The following is a 12,467-nucleotide window of genomic DNA, read 5'->3' on the forward strand; positions in this document are numbered from 1 at the left end:
TTCTTTAGGGTCACAAAAGTTTTGGATCAAGCTGATATTCTTTTTCCTTCCATTCAGATCTTTGTGACCTAATCAATTGATTGTATGACTAATAAATATTACAGTAGGCATTAGGAAGTTTTCAACCGTAAGCATTCAATCACCACTGTTTTCGTGTTGTGTGTTCAACTTGAGATATGAATCTGCCTCATGTTTAGGTTCATGACCTAAATTAACGACCCAAATAGGATGGACGGTATGTATATATATATATATATAGTAGAACCGTCCAGTAGCCACGTGGCTACTGAGTGCCAGTACGCAATCCCTGTCCTTCCCTTGGTTTATAAACAATGAAACAACATCAGAAAAAAAAAAGGTAAAAAAATAGGTTTAGCAAAATGCACAAACAAAGCCCAATAACAGTCGTTAATGTAGTTTTTTTTTTTTTTTTCTTCATGCATAGGGATCTCTGTCACACATGGAAGTGGGCATGGGATGACTCGACTAGGCACGCTCATTCAGTCCCTATTGGATCCGAACCGAGTGGGTGAGTCGATCCAAATTGAGTGGACTTTGTCTAATCTGAACTCAAACTGTGTCATGCTCAGGTCACCTAGTAACTCAACTCAACTTGACCTGAAATCCAACTCGGTACTGACTCCGCTCAATCCGAAATCAGACTTGTACACACATATGTAAACCCAAATCGGCAAGTGCATATAGGCTTTGGGTTGTGATTTCAGCCTGTGGTTACTTGTTGTATGTAACTCGACTCAGCACCTGTGACCAGGTTGAACTTAGTCTGGATTCGTCTAGGCTAAACTTGGACTTTGATCAGGTGAAGCATGCTGTACTCGGTGCCGAGTTAGGTTGAGTTCGGGTTAAGTCTGTTTTAAAATCCAATCGAATCGGGTCAACCTTAACTCGGTCCGACTCAACTCATGCCCAGCTCTAGCCAATCCTCACGGCCAAACAATGTGTAATGTTCCTCGCATGCAGGGTGGGTTTCCACTGATTTGATTTGAGCATGAAAAAAATCCACAAAAATCTTTTGGCAATTGATATGTGGGATCCACACAGCTTCATCGGGAAGTAGATTAGCTGGTGTACCACACAGCACGGGCCTGACTAGTGTGGGTACATGTCGTGTGAAGACGCTCCTCAAGCCCCAAGTTGTATGAACAATTCAAATGAGATCAAAGTTACATGGGTCCCACAATGATGAATTTATTATATCCACTGTTCATCCATTTGAAGAGATCATTTTAGAGCATGAACTAAAAAATGAGTCATATCCGAAACTCAAGTGGACCACAACACAAATAGTAGTGGGGACAATTATTCCGTAACATTTGTAGGGCCCACTATAATGTTTGTTTCCCATCTAACCTGTACATAAGGTAATACAAACCTAGATGAAGAGGAAAAACAAATATCATATTGATCTAAAACTTATGTGATCCCTAAAAGGGTTTCAACAGTAGACGTTCAATCCCTCACTGCTTTTTCCAGTGTGGTCCACTTGCTCTTTGGATCCATCTTATTTTTTGGCTCTAGCCTTATGAGAAGCTCATCAAATGGACAGACGGTTTTGGATATAACACATACCTCATGATGGGACCCACAGTACTTGGTGATGCCAACTCAAAAGTCAAGTCATATGGCTTACCTTTCCCACCGGTACAAAAACTTCAACACCAAAAATATTACAAAAGAAGCTGTATTAATAGAATACATTTCTACCTCCCTCTTTCATAAGAGAGTGCACTTCAAAAAAAAAAAAAAAAAAAAAAACATAAGGAAATTAGGATTCATAAACACCCGAAAATGCGTATGTCCGCAGGTACTCAAGGAGGGAGGTGGGCAGACGTAGGAGACTACTGACATGACATCTCCTGACTAACAGTGTAATGGGTTGATTTTTGTGTTGGGGTGTGCTCACACTAACTAATGCCAATCATTTACAACCCAGCTCGGTGGGGCCTACCACATTGTATATGTTAAATTTATTATGTCCATGCACTCAGGTGATGATGGTTATTTAGACCATGCATTTACAAGATAAGATCGGTTAGAAACTCATCCAGGTCACAAAAATGTGAGTAACGTAAAATTGCCCCCAAAACCACTAAGCTAACCAGGCACGGATTGCATGAGTGTCGGATCAGGGTGATATTTGTATATTCTCTTCTTCCTCCTAATTTACACCTGATTAATGGATTTGATGAAGGATACCATAATAACCTTGCACACAGGCCTATAGTTGGCATTTCATCCCCATTATTCCTAGCCATGGTCCATCTGAGGCCTGTGTGATCCTTATAAACGGGTAGATTTTACATATTCAACATGGTTGGCCTCACAAACTCAGTTGTATTAGGCACCACGTAAAGCAGGTGTTATAGAGGATTGTAGCCCACACTTACCCCTGCTCAATGAATGAATCCGATCTGACACTATTCTGTTTTGAGGAGCCAAATTGCGTCCTAACCCCGCCCATCTCTAGCCAGGATGGGCAGATCTGTGGGGTCCACCGTTTATCCCCGCCATCTATCTCTTTTCTCATATCATTTTAAGGTATGAGGCCAAAAATGAGGTAGATCTAACACTCAAGTGGACCACACCAAATAGTAATTTAATGCAATCCAAGATTATTATTTGGTCTGGTCTACTTGAGCGTTAGATCTGCCTCAAATGATTTCAGAAAGGTGATGGACAGGGTTGATAAACTGATACACAGATCTGACCATTCCCGGTTGGGTAGGACACAATCTGCTTCCTATTTTAAGGGTCATCTCTCAAATTATAAATTAATAGTACACATTTGATTCATGGGAACCTCCCTACCGTGCACTGAGTTTGTACATGCGGCCTTAAATTAATTATACGGATTATTAAAAAAAAAATTAATTCCATGATGGATTGAAGTTTAATGACACGTGTCCCATTTCTTTAAATGCCTATGTTAACCATCATACTCTTCCAGAGTATCAACTAATTCCCCTTTAATAATGGATGATTGGGCTTTTGATAGGACCTGGGCCAAAAATCGCACCTAACATGTCAGTGGGACGCGAGTTTTCCAGTAACCCAAAGGTCTAGGGCCACCATCATGTTAGTGTTAAATCAACGCAGAGGAACTATTTTGCCAGTTAATACTAGGATACGAGTAGATCCAAAACTCAAGTGGGCCATACCATAGGTAACAGTGGGGATTAGTACCATAACAAGACCTGTTTTTTTTTAAAGCAAAAGGCAATGCCATCGATCTATTAATATCACCAAAAACCTGTACAGCCCTTCGGACCTCCTCCCACAAAAATCTTGGGAGGCTGCCTATCATATACTCACATACAGACTAGACAAACGAGAAACGAGACACACAGGGGACACCAAGAGAGGGACGGCCAGGGAGACTAGAACCGCCCGCTCTCAAAGTCTCAGGTTTCCCAGGCTGGCCTATCTGGGACTAAGCAGCCCCTAATGCACCTTGGCAGCTCCGAGGTAGAGAGGTAAAGAGAGTTAGCGCATCCTTCAGAGGCTGCTCTGGCTAGCGCGTCTGCCACGACATTCCCTTCACGGTAGATATGCGAGAAGGAAAGGGCCATAACATGGCTGAAATGGTGGATGGTCCCCATATGATATGAAATGTTCCATGGACAATGGCTAGCAGGGTTGGTTGCAGCTTCCACAACGATCTTCGAGTCCGATTCAACTACGATGTTCGAGAGGCCTAGGCGGTTCCAAAGGATTATCCCATCCAACATGGCTTGAGCCTCCGCCGTCGTGTTTGTAGTGGTCCCATACCACCTGTGAAAAGCGAAAATGAAGCGGCCCTGGGAGTCTTTACAAACTCCCCCTCCGCTGCTATCACCTGGATTACCTCGAGAAGAGCTGTCAATATTCAGTTTGATCCACCCCAATGGGGGTGGCAGCCACTTGACAAGACGAGGTTTGTCGCTAGTTGTGACTCTGTCAGTCCGAAGGTGCAAAGTGTTGATTGAAGCTGACTCTGTAAAAGAAGGCGATATAGAGGTAAGCAACGAATTTCCAATTTCCCGCAACCAGCCTATGACCCTGGCAATAACCTGACGGGCCGACATTCTAATCCCATCGAAGCGTGAGGCGTTACGACTAATCCACAGCTCCCATGAAATGAGCGCAGGGGTCAACCCAAGCAAGTGCTTGAGGCGCGATGAAGAGGAGGCTTTCGAAGACCAAAAGGAGACTCACTGCTGAATAGTGTGGGATAGGATTAGAGGGACATCAAAAATACAGTGGAGGTGAGCCCAAACAGCAATGGCAACGGACCTCAGGCAGAACAAATGATACAGGTTCTTACCCCTGTTAGCTTGGATGCTGGCGACCTGACTCGGCAAGGGGATGTGGGCCTGATGGGAATCCGACTGGGACCAGGCAGAAGACTGTTGCGATTGAGAGGGTGATGGTGAATCCCGTAGGTAGGGAAGCACTACCTCGCTGGGACGACGACGGCCAATTAGCCCTGAGATGGCCTGATTAGCCAGATCTTGGTCCCTGAGGGCAGCCGGCTGCATGCTTGATGAAGCATGAATGGTATCCCCCACCTGCGCACCTGGACGGCTTCGCACCGAGGTCCCATCGACAGCGCTACAGCATTCGTACCGCGAGGCGAGACTCACCCAAGATCTTTTCTCTCAACAATTTGCACATAAAGGTATTCCAAAGGAAGATGCCAATTTTAGGTGGAAGGGCATTATTTCAGGCCCACCACGCCCACTCTGGCTTCTGTCTTCGCCGGCAAACCCCCTGCCAAGCAGACTTAACTAAGAAGTCAACCTGTGATGTAAGAGTCCGACTCAGCTTATCTCTCTTGCTGACAGCGGGGCTGGGCTGTCCCTCAACGACAAATAAATGTTGGAAGGATGTCACTGATTTCTTGCAGAGAAAATCTGGCTGATGGGGTAAAAAAATCCTTAACCGAGGCTTCCCTTAGATGATTCAGAATGGGGCCTTCCACCATACCTGCTAGGAAGCCTTCCCCGCTCAAGTTTTGGGTCCAGAAATTTGCACAACCCTCACCTAGAAGCCATTTCGAGTGAAGCATCGCAAACGGGAGCGTCTTCAGCACATCCTTCAAAATGGTCGAATTAGCAGCTGAGTTCGTGCCCCTAGAGTGGATGAGCTTGGTGATGTATTTAGACGACATGAGCCTCCCCCACAGAGATCTCCCTTCTAGAAAGTTTCTGCTCATTTTGGTCCTGAAACTTTCATAATGTCCTCCATACTTCTAAAGCCCATACCTCCCTCTTGCATAGGGAAACACATCTTCGACCATCTAATCTAGTGCTTCTTCTTCTTACCCTCCGCGTTCCCCCAAAAAAAAATTGGTCAGGCCTGATTCAAGCAACCTACACAGGGGCAGCAACAACATTTATCTTCTAGGCTTCCATGATAACCCTTTTCTCTCAGCCCTAAATAAGCTGTAAAAATGGTGGAGCAGCATGAATTTCACAAGGACATCAAGGTGGCCACCTCACTTTTTTTAATGGTCTTGGAAGGTATTCAATATGGAAGTGGATTGTTTTCTATGCTTATAGCATAGACGATTGGCCAGCTTGGAAGAATAGAAAAAGAAGCTCTTGGACCGATTAATCTTTTGACCCGAATTATTTTGATACTCGCTCACGAACTCGTTGATAGCTGATAACGAGGAGGATCTCCCATTAGCAAAAATCAGAGTATCATCTGCATAGAGCAGATGGGAAATGAGAGGACAACCCAATTTGAGCTTGAAAGGCTGACAGAGGCCCTGGTTGAACAGATTTTTGATGCCCTTACTGAAAACTTCTGAGGAAAGAATGAACAAGCTGGGGGAGATAGGATCTCCCTGCCTGAGCCCACGAGAGGATTTGAAGTAACCCTGAGCCTATCCATTAATGAGAATAGAAAACCAGCAGTTGCTTCAACAATTTTCCACCATGGCTACCCAGGTAGGCGAAAAACTAAGACGGAGGAGAACAAGCTTCAGAAAGTCCCAATTAACACGGTCATATGCTTTCTCCATGTCAAACTTAATGGCAATGTTACCCCTGTGGATTTTTCTGTTAATCTCCCTGAAATTTTCCCAGGCAAGTGCCACATTTTCCACAATTGCCCGGCCTTGGATGAAGGCTCCCTGTTCGGGGGAGATGAGTTTGGGGAGGACAGTAGCCAACCTGGCTGCAATTAACTTAGAAAAGATCTTGTAGCTACAGTTACATAAACTGATGGGCCTGAATTGATCAAAGGATATAGAGGTTGTAGACTTGGGAATGAGGCATATCTGGTTAGAGGTAAAGGCTCTAGGAATTTCACCCCCATTGAACATGAAAGTGGCAGCTCTATGTAAATCTGGACACACAATATCCCAACAGCCGGTGAAAAAAGCTCCCCCAAAACCATCAGGGCCCGGAGCAGCATCAGGCGGAATGGAGAAGACTACCTATCTTACTTCCTCAAGGGATGGAGGATGCATTAGGGACAGATTATCATCATCCGATAGGAGGTGCTGGATGAGATTTTCCACCATATTCGAGGTCTGGCAAGTCTCAGCTGAGAGTAATCGTGAGAGGAAAAGGACCACCTCAGCTTTGATTTTGTTCACTGTTATCCACATATTCCCTAGTCGAAGTATTGATTCTATTGATAGTCATCCGTCTACGTTTATCCATCACCGAGTCATGGAAAAACTTGGTATTTTTGTCCCCTTCCTGCAACCACTTGATTCTCGATTTCTATTTCCAAAAAAGCTCTTAGAGTAAGGCTAACCTGTAGTTCTCCTTAGCCACATTCAGCCTTTCTATACCAGCATCAGACATAGAGGAAAGGAGGGAAGCTTTAGCTCTAGCCATCTCATCCTCCGCTTTCAACACATTATTGTGCACATCACCGAAGGTAGACCTATTCCAATCTTTAAGGATCGTTTTCAAATGCTTCATCTTAATCAGAACTTTAAACATGGGGGCTACAGCCACTTCTATCTCCCAGGCTTCCTTGACAGCCCTTTTGAAGTCCTCGTGGGTGGTCCACATGCGTTGGTAGTGGAAGGGATGAGGGAAGTCCGTTGTGGCATCCTTGAAACTCATGAGTAATGAAGAATGATCAAAAAAAGCCCGCGTAAGTTGGTCAACTTTAAAGAATAGGAGGGAGCTCATCCACCTCGCATTGACGAGCATCTGATCAAGTCTGGCCCATCTTCACCCCCTACCAGATCTGTTGTTGCACCAAGTGAAGGTAGATCCAGAAAATCTTGCATCAATCAAACTAGAGTCATTTATGGCCTCCTGAAAATCACTCATCGACGCTGTGAATGAAGGGGTACCACCCAACCTCTTATCTAAGCACATAGTAAAGTTAAAATCCCCGTAGGCTAGCCATGGGCCATTGGCCATATTAGAAATCATTTTGAGCTCATCCCACAACACCTTTCTCTGCTCCTTATCACAGCTAGCATAAATGGCCGATATCATTAGTGGAGGATAGTTGCCACTCGATAACAATAACGTGATGCATTGCCTAGATGCATTGATTATTTGAACATGAATACCTTGATTGGTTAGGACCCAAATTCTTCCTGCTGTGGCTTCTTCCATTAAATGGAACCCGAACCCCAACTTCGCTGCCACGCGATCTCTCTTATTTTCTCTGATCATCGGTTCCTAGAGAATGAGAACTGCAACCTTATGCCTCTTGATCAACTGCCTCAGATGGCGGGTAGTTTAAGCATTACCTACCCCTCGCACGTTCTAAGAAAGAATGTTAAACATCTGAAACCCATCCATTTCTCTCGGCCCTTCTGCGAATGCTTCTTAATCTCTGACTCTTCCTTTTAATCGTAAAGGTAACTGGCCTGCCCTTTCTTTTGACCACCGCTGTTGGAATGACAGGGATAATTTCTGCTTTACTACCTAGTTCGGATGGTTCTGATTCGATGGATTCATCAGAAGCTACCCTCACATCAATATCAACCCACAAAGATATACCTCTATCATCAAAGGATGGACCATTTGGGATGGGCTGATCTGTTGGTTGAGGACAGGAGTTGCTAACTATGCTCCAACTGGGAGTGACTGTGCAAACCTCGAGCTGACCCTATTCTCTGTTAACTCGATGGATAATCTCAATTGCCGGCACCATAGGCTCCACTCGAGAAGTGGTGGGCTTTGATCGATTCTCCTTTGTTCTAAGGATCAAATTCTCCATTGTTATATGATATTGGGCCTGTCTGGCTGAGAGGAAGGGATTTGGAATTCTGCATCACCGACCCCTCCCTGAACAATTGTTGAACTCCAGATAACCAGCCCTCCCAATCATCCATGATATTTATATCAATATGGAGCCTGGAAAGATTCGAAGGCACGTTGGGTGGGAATGGAGTGGTGGAAGGTTGAGGGGAGTTAAGGAATGGGTTGGTGGATCTCAGAGGTTCAAAGGGGCTGGACATAAGTTCAGGGAGTTGACGAGGAGTAGCTTTGACTAGGGGCCTAAGGGTGGGCAGTTGACTGGGAGGGCTAACTGGGATAGAATGGTCCTGCAAATCTACCTGGTGACTTCCACTCTGAAGAAGATTAGGCCACTGATGGTGTGTGTGGTGTGTAAGTTAGTTAGGCATGAATAGAGGGTCAGAATTGAGATCCCCTGAATGTCTGAAATAGTAACATCATTAACTCCATGAAGTCGATCAGCTTATACATGGGATATAGGATGGGCTTGGGCAGGTCCAACATTAACAAAATTAGCTTTCAGCTAACTAGCCTAGGCCGATTACTCCTTCTGAGTAACCTGATTAATTACCTATGTCATGGGATGGTTCAGTGAGGTGTTTGATCGAGCAGCTGGAGGGCCTTCTCCCCTATTGCTAGCGTCCTGGATTAGTTGAACGGGAAATTGCTGCCTCCCAAAGGACCTCACGACCCATTGCTTAGTTCCTTCCTACTAGCCATCGTTACCCATTTCCATCACCTGATGAGGATCTAACATCACAAGGACCAAATGAAACCTTCCTTCCACCATAATGTTTAATTTCTTGCACGTACCAATGTCTTGAAGAGGCAAAATCTTGACCCTGGCATACCACCTATTTTGGCCCTTCAACGACAATGGATCAATTTCCAACACTTCCCCGACCTTTTTTGCTATTTGACCGATCGTTTGTTTGCACACGTGTTCAACGAGATCCCTTTAGTTTGGATCCAGATTCCTCTGCCTCGGACCTGCATAGCTGGACCCCAAGAACGAATGTTGGCCAGGCCCAATTTTCAGAGGAGCAGCTTGTCGCGTGAGACCGCCAGCATTGCTTCCCTGGTGAAGAACTTTAAAACAAACACCTTATCTGCAATCTGAAAAATCTCCATAGGGGAGGCATTAAACATGGAGGCCTCCATCCCTTTTGTGCAGGGATTGGGGGGTAATGGTTGCATCTAGAGATTCACCTACAAGCGCATAAGTGAATTCAGCTTTTCCTTTATCAGAAATCCATTTAGGGATGACGACATTGTGGTTGTTAGACGGAGGGGGTGATGGTAGAGAAGTAGCCTCTGTGAAGGATCGACTGTCAGTTCTGTAGTTACTGCTGGTTCTATTTTGGGCCACCATGACCCCGTCTACCAGAGGCCTGGAGAAAGCAAGATGGGAGTGGGAAGATTACCTGCGTAGCTGGTTTATGGATTTGTTTCCCCTTGTCCCCGCCGGTTTGGCCGTTGGAAGGGCGGTTGATTGCTTCACTGATCATCATGCACCGGCATCCCAGAAATCGGCTGTTGAGGAGGTCCAACGCCGTGCACGCATCCTCCCAACGTTTGAAAGTGACAAAGGCAAAGCCCTTACTTCTCCCGGAGGCTAGAAAGGAGGGAATGTAGATGTCAGCCAGGGCACCGAACTGCCCAAATCGTGCTTTGATGTCGTCAGTTGTTGAGGAGAATGGCACGTTTCCAACGAACAGGCGGCTTTCTCCCTGAGGGGTCTTGCGTCGCACCTCCTTCCATTCCCCTTTCTTACCTACGTTGTCACTCTCCGCCGGATCCCCATAGGACCCCCATTCTCCGCTCATACCATCTTTCTATCCATGCGTTTTTGCACGTTCTGAAAACACCCGTCATTAAAATCGTTCCTCGGTTTCAAATGTTTATATGTCATCACTCATGAGTTGATACCCACTTGGATGAACGGAAACACATATCAGCCTGATCAAAAAAGTTGTGTGGCCCAAGAAGGTATCCACGGGCATTCTATCCCACTGTTTCTTGTGATGTGACCCACTCGGGTCTTTAATCTACGGATATGTTTTGACTGGTGACCTGAACATCAGCCAGCTAGCTGGTGTCAATGCTTCGTGGGCCACACAACAATGTATGTGTTTTTTCCAAGTATCCATATTTCTAGCTGTTTTTAGGGCATGAACCTAAAAATAAGGCAGATCCAATGCTCTAGTTGACCATATAATAGAAAACAGTGGGGAGAATAGTGTCCACAGATGAAACTATCACAGGGCCCACAGTAAAGTTTAGTCGTCATCCAACCTGATGGTTGGTCACATAGACTTGAATGAAGGGAAAATACAAATTTCTGCTTGATTCAAAAATTTTGTAGCTCAAAGAAGTCAACGTAAGCATTCAACCACCATTATTTCTTGTGGTGTGGTCCACTTGAACTTCTGATTTGCATCATTTTTGCGCTCATGCCCTAAAATTAGCTGAAAATGGATGAACGGCATGCATAAAACACAAATATTATTGTGGGTCCTACAAAGCTTTGACACTACCAAAATAATTTAGGTGGGTGCCACAGAAAAGAAAAGGCACACCACCTATCATATGCCGGGCTCTCATCCAAACGTTAGCTGGAGAAGTTGACCGATGGAGAGCATTTCACCTGGACATCAAAGTGGGCCCTGTCCCACAATGGGGTAGAATGCATGCATGTTACACATCAACTCCTGTAGCCTCATCATTTATATGTACTGGTTGTCGGCATCAGTGTTGAACGGCACTTTGGTGAAGAACGTTGGATGGATCCCACCCAACAAGGTGCACCCAAAATTAGCACCCTTTCTTTGCCAAACGGTGGGCCCCACATTGGCAAAGAAATAATGAACGATTTAGAAAAGATTTAGTGGGCGGACGAATTATGTATGTTAAATCGTTTCCCACGTTAGGACCAGTTTGCTTGCTTTATTTTATTTTATTTTATTTTACTTTTACCAAAAAGACTTGAACGTGTTAATCCCCATTTACCCTATCCTGTCTTGAGACCCATGTGATGTACGTAGGGCTGTCTTAATTTTCCAAAAAAGCTCGCTCGACTCGGCTCGAGTCAGCTCGGATTGACTCAGCTTGAATGGTCGATTCGAGCCAAGCCAAGCTAATTATTTGAAGCTCGAGTTGAGTTCAAGCCAAGCTCGACCAGGGGGCATTTCAACTCGACTCGACTTGAACTCGACTCGACTCGAAGCTCGAACTCGAGCTCAACTCGGCTTGATTAATAAATATATTAAATATTATATTTTATATATATATATATATATATAAGTTTTAAGTTTAAACTTAAAAATAAAAAAATAAAAAACAAACCCTAGAGTCTCTACCCGACCGCACGCACCCCCTTCCCTTTCCCTTTATTCTCTTTCTCTGCCCACTGCTAGCCGCGCGCCTGCCCCGACCACCACCAGTTTTCATTTCAGCTCTACAATAGTATGATTTCAATCTCTTGAGATCTACTTCTTAGGTGAGAAACGCAAGAAATTCGAGATAGGTTCTTCTTAGATTTGTTAGAGTTTCAAGGAAATCCAATGATCTGATTGACTAGAGCTCTTTACTTAGATTTCTGATCTGTGTTCTGCTCTGTTTCTTTTCTAGTACTTGAATTTCTGCTGGTGGAAGAAGATCAAGAACAGATCGGTTCTTACAGGTTTCCTCATCCGATTCGAAGCTTTGTTTGGTTTTTTCATCGGGTTTTGCTTTGATTCTCTTAAGATTTTTGAATTTTTCATCAATGGAGGAGGATCAAGAACAAAATCCATTACTCTCTCACCCAACAAGCTCGAGCTCGATTCGAGGTAAACTCGACTCGACTCGAACCACTAGCTCGACTCGAACTCGACTCGACAACTTTGGCAAACAAGCCAAGCTTCAATGTTGAGCTCGAGGCTAAGCTCGAGCTCGAGCTCGAACTCGAGTACATCATGGACAAGCCAAGCCAAGCTTGGCCCACCTCGACTCGACTCGGCTCGATGCCCACCTCTAGATGAGCTGAGAGAAATTTACATATGGGTACGAGATTATATGTCCTGAAATGTTGGGATGTACCGAATAATGATGTAGATCCAAAACTTATCAGAAGGAAAAACAGAGGGGGAGGGAAATGCCTACCGTTGAGGCCTTCTGGAAGTCCTCCCTGATGTTTATATGTCATCAAAACCACTCGTAAGGTCATTTTCACTAAAAAGAAAACATTAGGGGCACGACTCA

Source organism: Magnolia sinica, chromosome 11, assembly GCF_029962835.1.
Source record: "Magnolia sinica isolate HGM2019 chromosome 11, MsV1, whole genome shotgun sequence".
Classification (NCBI taxonomy): domain Eukaryota; kingdom Viridiplantae; phylum Streptophyta; class Magnoliopsida; order Magnoliales; family Magnoliaceae; genus Magnolia; species Magnolia sinica.